Raw genomic sequence first — 9144 nt, forward strand, 5'->3', positions numbered from 1 at the left:
GCCCCGCCACCTTTGACCCGCGGCGAGGGGGCGTGGCTGGAGGAGGGGCGTCCGGAGCCGGGCACGCCTGCGCAGAGCGGCCTGGGCCGCCGAGCCGGAGACCGCTGGTGCCCGACGTCCACTGCGCATGTTCAGATCCTGGGTGCCAGCGCTTCTTTTGACCCGCGGGTACCCAAGCGGGAGGAGTAGGTGTGAGACCCCAAGAGGGGCGGTGTGGAGATGGGAGGCCCTGGTAGAGAAGGGTCCCAGTGAGTTCCGAACTTCACCCTCCGTCCTTGGAAAACTCCGGCTGGCACTGGTTCCTGAGTGACAGCGCAGCCCACGGAGCCCGCGTGGCCTTAGGAGCCGCTGTGGGGTCACGGTTGAGCAAGCGCAGCTCTGTGCGTAACCTTGAATGCATTGCTTCCTCTGGTAGTTTTTATTTAAGAATAAGAGCAAAGGGCTGGTATTAACAAACTTCCAAGAGCTGACATGAACTGTTTCCTCTCTGAGGCAGTGGAGGTGAGGAGGTGAGTGAGGAGGCTTAGCTTCAGCCTTGAGCGCAGAACCGAAGTCTGGAAGTTTTGGCCCGACAGGGACAATTCGGAAGTCTGCAAAAGGTGCAGGGGCAGAACAGGTAGGTAGCGGTGGATCCTCTGGAACGATACGGGAAGTCAGATCATAAAAAGCCAGATTAGAGTGAAGAGCTTGAGATTGGTCTTTGTTGAGTGCTTTTGATGAGATCATTTTGAAAGATCGCTTTTGCCTGCAGTTAATATTAAACGATAGGACTAAACTGATGTCTGGGGGACGGGGAACACACTAGTGTTAAACATCCTACACGGCTGAATAAAACTCCCTGAATTATAGAGTGCTAGGAAGTTACAGATTAGAAGCAGCTAGTGCTATTAGGTAAACCTTTATGGAATGTTTGGACTCTTAACTTTTACCAACCCAAGAGCAAAGAATATCATCATTATCACCAGAGACCTATAATAAACATTTATACCATCTGCTTGATTTTTTTTCCTCCAAAGTATTTTGTTTGGGGGTTTTGTTTGTTTGGTTTGTTTTTGGTTTGTTTTGGTTTGGTTTTTTGGAGACAGCGTTTCTCTGTGTAGCTTTGGAGCCTGTCCTGAAACTCTCTCTGTAGACCAGGCTGGCCTCTGCCTCCTAAGTGCTGGGATTAAAGGCATGCACCACCATTGCCCAGACCTTCAAAGTATTTTTAAACTACCTTCCACTTACTGTTTTACTCATTCTGTTACTATAAAAAACTATGAAACAGTTACCATGCTGGAAACATATTTGGGATAACTCAAGTCTGTATTCCTGGACCTTGGTGCCTCATGTTCATTTGGCTCCAGAATAAACTATCTCTTACTGTCTTTCAGGTGAAAACTGTTCTTTGTATAGACAACTGGGAGATAAACTTAGGGAGGTGGGGACGTGAGAGGGTAAACTCTAGAAAGAATGTCTTTTGAGACAACTCTGAGGCATTCTTTTGTCTTTTTTTTTTTTCCTTTAAAGAGTAAGAAACACATGTGCTAGACATTCAAAGCATAAAAGAACAAGCAAACTGGTTGTAGATTAAGGATGTAGGGTTGTAATAGGCTAAGTCACCACCCCAGTTCATGTTCATCTGGAACTTCACAATGTGTCTACCGGGAAAGAATCTTTGTAGATATTAGGTAAGGTGACATCATGCTGGATTAGGAGGTTTCCTGAAGCTAATGCTTGCTGTTCTGAGAGGAGAGGTTACACAGACATATAAACAGCAGAAGGAAGAAGGCTGTGTGGGGAAGAATGCAGAGATCAGAGGGATGCTGGAAGTTACCAGAGCTAAGGAAAGGCAACAAAGGTTATCCAAAGACCCTTCAGAAAGAGCTCGGTCCTGCCGGCGATCTCATTTTACACTTCTAGCTTCTGAAACTTTAAAGGTGGGCTTCTGTTGAATGGCATCTGGTCTGTTGTACTTTGTTCTGACCAACCCCAGGAAATTTAATGCAGGGCTCAAGATGGAAACCATTTAAACTCGACCATGCTAAATACACCTGTAAGGAGCTTAACAGGGTGGTGGTTTGAAAGAAAATGGCCCCCAAAGAAAGCGGCACTATTAGGAGGTGTGGCCTTGTTGAAGGAAGTGTGTCACTGTAGAGGTGGGCTTTGAGGTCTCATGTATGCTCAAGCCCCGCCCAGTGAGACAGACCACTTCCTATGCCCTGTGAGTCAAGATGTAAGAACTCAGCTCCTTCTCTAGCACCATGTCTGCCTGCATGCTGCCTTACTTCCCATCATGACAATGGACTAATCCTCTAAAACTGAAATGAAGCTACCACAATTAAAAGTTTCCCTTTATAAAAGTTACTGTGGTCATGGTGTCTCTTCACAGCAATAGAAACCCTAAGATAACAGGTAAAGATCCTGGATTCAGTATTTTATTTCAAAGGTTAAAAAAAAAAAAAAAAAAAAAAAAAAAAACCTTCATGGTATATGTTTAAATACAGAACAGATCTTTCTCTGTTATGTTAAACTTGGAAAATAGCTACAAGGTGGGTTTAGGAATCCACTGTGAGAAGGACATAAGTGAAACTCCATTGCTCACTTAACTTCCATCCACCCAGACGTGACCACACTAGAGGAAGTGGAAGTATGAGAACTACGTGGACATACCATAGAAAGCATCCAAAGGCTTAGCAAAGAGTCGGCAATTCTGGTCAGACAATAAGTAAATCAGAAGCAAAACCATTCTTGGAGGGATTGCAAAGATTAGTGCCCCATCAGAGACTTGAAATTTGCATCAGTGGCCATACCTACCATATCCCTTTCCTGCTCACATGTTTAATATCTGCAGAACACAAGTGGATCCTGGGCAAAGGCACTGAAGTCTCAAACTCAGTTACATGGTTATTTCACTTATACTTCTATCAATAATTTGCTAACTATGGATCTAGCAAATGCTTTTTTTCTTCTATGCCTGTTGAAAAGAAAATCAGAAGGGTTTTCCTTTCAACCAGCAAGACTAGAAATAAGCTTTGCTGCCCCAATGGAGTTAAACTAACTCCTGGACTCTGTGTTGTAATTTAGTCCATAGCAGTCTCCATGTTTGCTTTTCCCTCCCACAGAATCTCATACTTATTCATTACATTGATGATGATATGCAGGAAGTAGTGGAATGGGAAGAAATCAAGAGAGATCTTTGAAGTCAACAGAAGCTGTTTCATCTCAAGGGTTCTTCACTTGGGGCTAAAGTCCTGGAAAACCAACAGCCACCAAGGCCACCCTAAGCCAATAGTTTCCAGAAAACTCAAAGAATGAATTTCACAGACAACATAAGGGTGAGGATTAGAAAGGAGGTTTGTTTGTTTGTTTTTTTTTAATAGAAGAGAGCTCAGGACAAGCAGTACTCCTTTATAGCAAGAAGGGAAACCCAAGAAAGGTTGCCACCAAGGTCTTTGTTAGTAAGACTTTACGGGGTTGAGGCATGATGAGATCAGCTGATCAGGGCAATTGGTTGTACCCATGAGTTGTTCATAAGTTTCTCCATTCTGGTGGGTGGATTGGAGTTTTGGGCACACCTTCAGGACCCGTAACTTCCAGGCAGCTCAGCTCCTTACGTTGCTATTTGTCTTAGTTTTATTATTTATTATTATTATTTATTATTATCCTATTGCTATGATAAAACACCCTGCCAAAAGAAACTGATGGGGGAAAGTTTATTTTGGCCCAAGATTCTGAGTTACATACAGTCTATCATTGCAGGATGGTCATGGCAACAGGAACCCGAAGCAGCTAGTCACATCCAGTTAAGAGGAGAGAGGATGAATGTGCACACTCCTGTGCTCAGCTTGCTTTCTATTTTATATCATTAATTCATGACCCAAATTAGGGGATGGTGTTGCACACATTTAGGCTGTGTCTTTCTCCGTGATTTAGGCTAATAAAGACAATCCCTTCCATGCATCTTATGGCCACCTGACCTACACAGGCCCTCACTGAGACTCTTCTCCTGGTGATTCTAGAGTGTGTCAGCCTGACAAAATGGACAGTCACATTAGATAAAGGAGAAGAAAGGTAAGAAACCAGAATGAACCAAGACCCCTAAAATGCTTTTGACATCCCTGGCCTGCAGCCGGGGCAGAATTACTGAAAGAACAGTCCCAGCTTCTGGCCGAGACTGAGCTGCTTGCCAAGACCCAGAAGCAGAGCTGCCCTTTCCCAATCCCTCTCTAAACTGCCTGACCCATTTCTTTCTCATCAGTAACAGTCACTCTGGACCTGTTGGCAACGCTTCAGTGTCACAGGTGCGGGACAGCTCCCCAAAAGTCTACTTCAGTGAAGATTTAGGATGTCAGGAAGTCACTTCTAAGATGAAAGGTGAATTGCTGTATCTCACCCCTCCTACAGAAAGTGGGGCATGGAGCTGGCAGGCTCCATGTGGGAGAAGAGAAAGCTGCAGCAGGTCTCGACTAGTCACCCTGCCACTTGGGCCACATCAGCTTGCAGATCCAGTTGTGCTTGACGTGGTACTGGCAGATGTAGATGCCACTGCATCTTTGGCAGGCACATAGAAGTGAATCACAGAACAAACTCAGCATTTGGAAGGAAGCCCTGCTCTCTCCATGGAAACGACTCTGTTTAGTTGGATGTTGGATGTTGATCAGAACTGAACCCTTAGATATCACTTTACTGTGTGGTCTGAACTCAGTGGCAAATCATGTCGGTAGTAAATAATGTTGATGGGATCTGACTGCACATCTGTGGTTTTCTTCATCACGCCCACAGCTCCAGAATAATGGGCGAGGGGGCATTCAGAGAATAGTTAGAAGAAGGGCATCCTATAAAATATCTGACCAGGCTGGAGTGAAGGCTCAGCTGTTAAAAACGCTTGGTGTTCTTGCAGAAGCCCTGGGTTTGCCTCCCAGCACCCACCATGGTGGCTCACAATCACCTGTGACTCCAATTCCAAAGGATCCAAAGCCCTCCTCTGACTTCCTCAGGCGCTGCACCCACAGAATACACATACACACATGCAGACAAACACTCATAACACATAAAAGAAAACAGAAGCCAGGCAGTGGTGGCACATGCCTTTAATCCCAGCACTCGGGAGGCAGAGCCAGGCGGATCTCTGTGAGTTCCTGGTCTACAACGCAAGATCTAGGACAGGCACCAAAACTACACAGAGAAACCCTGTCTCGAAAAAGAACCAGAGAGAGAGAGAGAGAGAAGTCTTAAGAAAAGAGCACTCCAGAACTGTCAAGATCTTCAAAAGGAAGCAATTGGAGAAACCATTATAGCCAGAGCAGTCTAGGGGCACAAGAACTAAATATGCAATGGTATCCTTGTAACAAAACAATTTTTCGGTTATACATGGGAAGTCTGAATAAACAGTGAACTTCATGTGTAAATATTTGTTCATTAAGGATAGCAAACATACCATGCTAACATGAACATTTTAATATTCAAACAAACTGGATGGGAAGCATATGATAATTCTATATGAAATATATTTTTGTAAATAAAAACTGCTCTAAAATATATTGTATTTTTACATTTTTAACTTTTATTTATTGTGTGTGTGCATATGTAGTATATATAAGGACACACAGGCATGTAGAAATGAAAGGGCAACTTAATAGAGTCCATTCTCTCAATGTCTATGTGGATCCCAAAGGACTAAACTCGGGTCTCCAGGCTTATGTGGCAGGCATCTTTATTAACCACTGAGTCATCTTGCTGGCCCAAGTCTGTTGTATTTTCAAAAATCAAACTCAAATCACCATGTCATAAAATGTTAAAACCAAAACTTTCTAAAACAGTGAAGCATATCGTTCTTGTCTATGTCATTTAAATTTCTTACTTATTTTTGGCTCTTTGAGATAGGACTTTTTGGAGCCCAATCTGGAATCAAACTCATGGTGTAGCTCAAAGGTGACCTGGAGCTGAATGTCCTGCCTCCACATGCCAAGTGCTAGAACTACAAGTGTTTGCCAAGACACCCCACTCAGAACTTAAATGCTAATTATTTCACCTTTTAAAATTTCTATATGTGTGTTCTGTACTACTACTCATACATATGTGTAGAAGTGTGTATGTGATTCTTCAGCATGATTGTTGAGGACAGGTTGTAGTTATTATGTGTTCCCCAATATATCATGCACCATAATAAACTTATCTGGGGTCAGAGAACAGAACAGCCACTAGATATAGAGGCTAGAAAATGGTAGCACACACACCTTTAATCCTAGCGTTCCAGGGGTAGAGATCTACCTGGATCTCTGTGAGTTCAAGGCCTCACTGGAAACAGCCAGGCCTGGTAACAAGAGCCTTTAATCCCAGGAAGTGATGGCAGGAAGCAGAAAGGTATATAAGGCATGAGGACTAGGAACTAGAGCTGGTTAAGCTTTCAGGCTTTCAAGAAGCAGTTCAGCTGAGATCCATTTGGATGAGGACTCAGAAGTTTCCAGTCTGAGGAAACAGGATCAGCTGAGGAATTGGCAAGGTGAGGTGGCTGTGGCTTATTCTGCTTTTCTGATCTTCCAGCATTCACCCCAATACCCAGCTTCAGGTTTGATTTTATTAATAAGACTCTTTAAGATTCATGCTACAACAGGTTTATTTTTAACCAATGTTATAAAACTTAGTTGTATATATATTTGACTAAAAAACTAAATTAATTTTTTAGTGCTCATCATGAGAAGGCCAGGGCCAGCAAGGTGGCTCAGCAGTAAGGGTACTTGCCATCAAACTGATGACCTGAGTTCAACCCCTGGACCCGTATGATGGAAGGGAAGGACTAACTCCTACAAGATGTCCTCTGGCCTCCACATGTGTTCCCACATGCTTACTTTCACACACATTATAAGTGCAATTTTAAAGTGTTTTAAAATTCCATAAACTGTGATAACAACAAGCCTATTCTTTGCCAAAGTGAACAAATGAATAATAATACAAAAATACTGTGATCATAAGTAAGAGCCCATATAGCAACACTGCTAGAGTTGACCCCAATTGCATTAACTGCTATGTAATATGAGTATATAATTTGAAAGTGCTCAGTAGCTGATACTGAAATCACCTTCAATTAATGCAGCTACTTGGGTGGGGGCTTGCTTAGAACAGCTAATGTGTAAAAGAACTTAAGGTTTTTTTTCATTGAGGTTTCCAACCCTTAGTTATAATTATTCTTCACACAGTACACTGCTGGGCCATTATCTATTCTCATTGTTGGCTTTTAATTCTCTTTAACTAACTTAGTAAAAGTTGGGTACATACATACCCTCCTCCTGCCTTCTCAACACCATAAACTCTTATAGCAAAGTTAAAGCTCTATTCTAGTCTATGGACTTCCCCAAAGCCACAGCAATGAAAAAATAGATCTGAAGTGTATTCTGCACATCAGTGTCTAAAGTTTTGAGCAGAAAGGTACTTTTTAGTTTATTCTTGTTTCACAGATTGGTGTACAATACTCAGCCTCAACAGGAAGCACTGTTAGTTTCAGTTAGAAATTAACCACTGTAGGAATACCCACTCATTCATTCGAAAGACCCCCTCCATTTTCAGCATTATGGAATGTTCATGTAAAAGGTAATTTAATTAAAAAAAACAAAACATGATTAAATGATGACCAACCAAAAACTTCTGTCTTTGCAGTTCTGAGACTGAAATAAATCATACAGGAAAAGAAAAAAAAAAGAAGAAATTGTTCAGTTAAAAAAAAATACCTTACAATAGTACTAGTTCACCTGGAAACCCCAAAACATCCCCAAGAGTCTTTACTGGAAGAAATATGGGTCATAATGAAGTTTATTTTATTGTGAAAATGAAACTTTTATCCATAAAGAGATGAGAGAAAATGATACCATTATAATCCATGGCCTTGGGCTTCTAGAAAGATTAAACCAGTCTACTTCAACAGAATTTTGTCCTAGAAATTATCCAGGCAGAAGAAAGTCTTAATTTTCTGTGCCATGGACTGAATTGTGTCTCCCCAAATTCCCATGCTAAAGTCCTGACCCTTGGTGTGACTGCTGAGGTGTAGGGCTGGGTGAGGAGGTGATGGAGTTTAGCTCAGGTTTTGAGGTATGGGACTACAGGGACTATATATGACAAGGCTGGTGCTCTTCCAGGAGACAAGGACAGCAGAGCTTAGTCTGACGAGTGAGGACACAGTAAAGTGGCAGCCATTTGAAAGCCAAAAAAAAAAAAAAAAAGCCCCTACTGTCAGCTTGGTCTCAGTTCCAGGCCACAGAACCCAGGGCTGTTGTTACAGCAACTCAAGCTAGTTCAATTTGTATCATGATGTTGTTCCTCGTACTTACCTGTTAAGACAAGACACATGTTTCCTGTGGCAAGGAAATTTGTGACTCATACCATGCACTAGAACTCTGAAGAAGCTAGAGGTGCAAATTTTAGTCTTTCCCAAGAAAATATGGGTAAGGAGATTTGTGATGCTTACAGGAACCAGCTCAAGAAGTTGAGGATTAGGTCAGATGTTCTCACGTGACCCAGTCCCACCACCTACTGTTTCAACATCTCCACTGATGGTAAGGTAAGTTGTCAGTGTTAGCCCTTAAAAATCATACCAAGATATTTCTAAGAATGTAACACAAGCATTGTGGATATTACACTAATTTGTCCATGTGTTTACTCCTTCCTTGGTCCAGAACCTTGGGATGATGTCTGATTGAATTTTTTTCACAAGAAAAGAATATACAGTTGCCTCATCAGTTGCATCCCATAGCATTATTTTCAAAGCCACCAGCAGCTAGAATCTAACAGGTACCAAACCCTAGCCTTGAGACTTTGTTTTTACTGCTCTTACATGTGGGTCCTTTGGTGTTTACATGAAATATCTTGGCTAATAGGTATATTAAATGTGCTTTAGAATGGGATAGTAAAGATAATGTGTAGCAGAATTAGAACTGTGTGACTTTGGGGAAGCATTTTAACCTCTCAGCTTCCAATTTTCAGCCTTTAGTTTCACTCACACATGGCTTGCTTTTGAGATTGTCTATGGAGCAAACCACAATGTGAAGTAAGGCATGCTGGTGGCATCACCTGGGTGACAGACTCATGACAAGGCTGTGTCTCTTCCTAGCACTGAAGACTGATATTGAATTTAAATAAATAAATTTTATGACACTTCCCAGAAATGGGCAT

The 9144-nt window shown here is 42.2% G+C and overlaps 1 long non-coding RNA gene across 1 annotated transcript; it reads left to right on the plus strand.

Moving 5' to 3' along the window:
- Window positions 1–3125: 3125 nt before the first annotated feature.
- On the plus strand, window positions 3126–4852 carry LOC118596568. Its single transcript, XR_004946702.1, has 3 exons — window positions 3126–3317; window positions 3916–4053; window positions 4241–4852. It is a non-coding gene; the product is annotated as an uncharacterized LOC118596568 (long non-coding RNA).
- The last annotated feature ends 4292 nt before the right edge of the window (window positions 4853–9144 follow it).

This window comes from Onychomys torridus, chromosome 15 (assembly GCF_903995425.1).
Source record: "Onychomys torridus chromosome 15, mOncTor1.1, whole genome shotgun sequence".
NCBI lineage: Eukaryota > Metazoa > Chordata > Mammalia > Rodentia > Cricetidae > Onychomys > Onychomys torridus.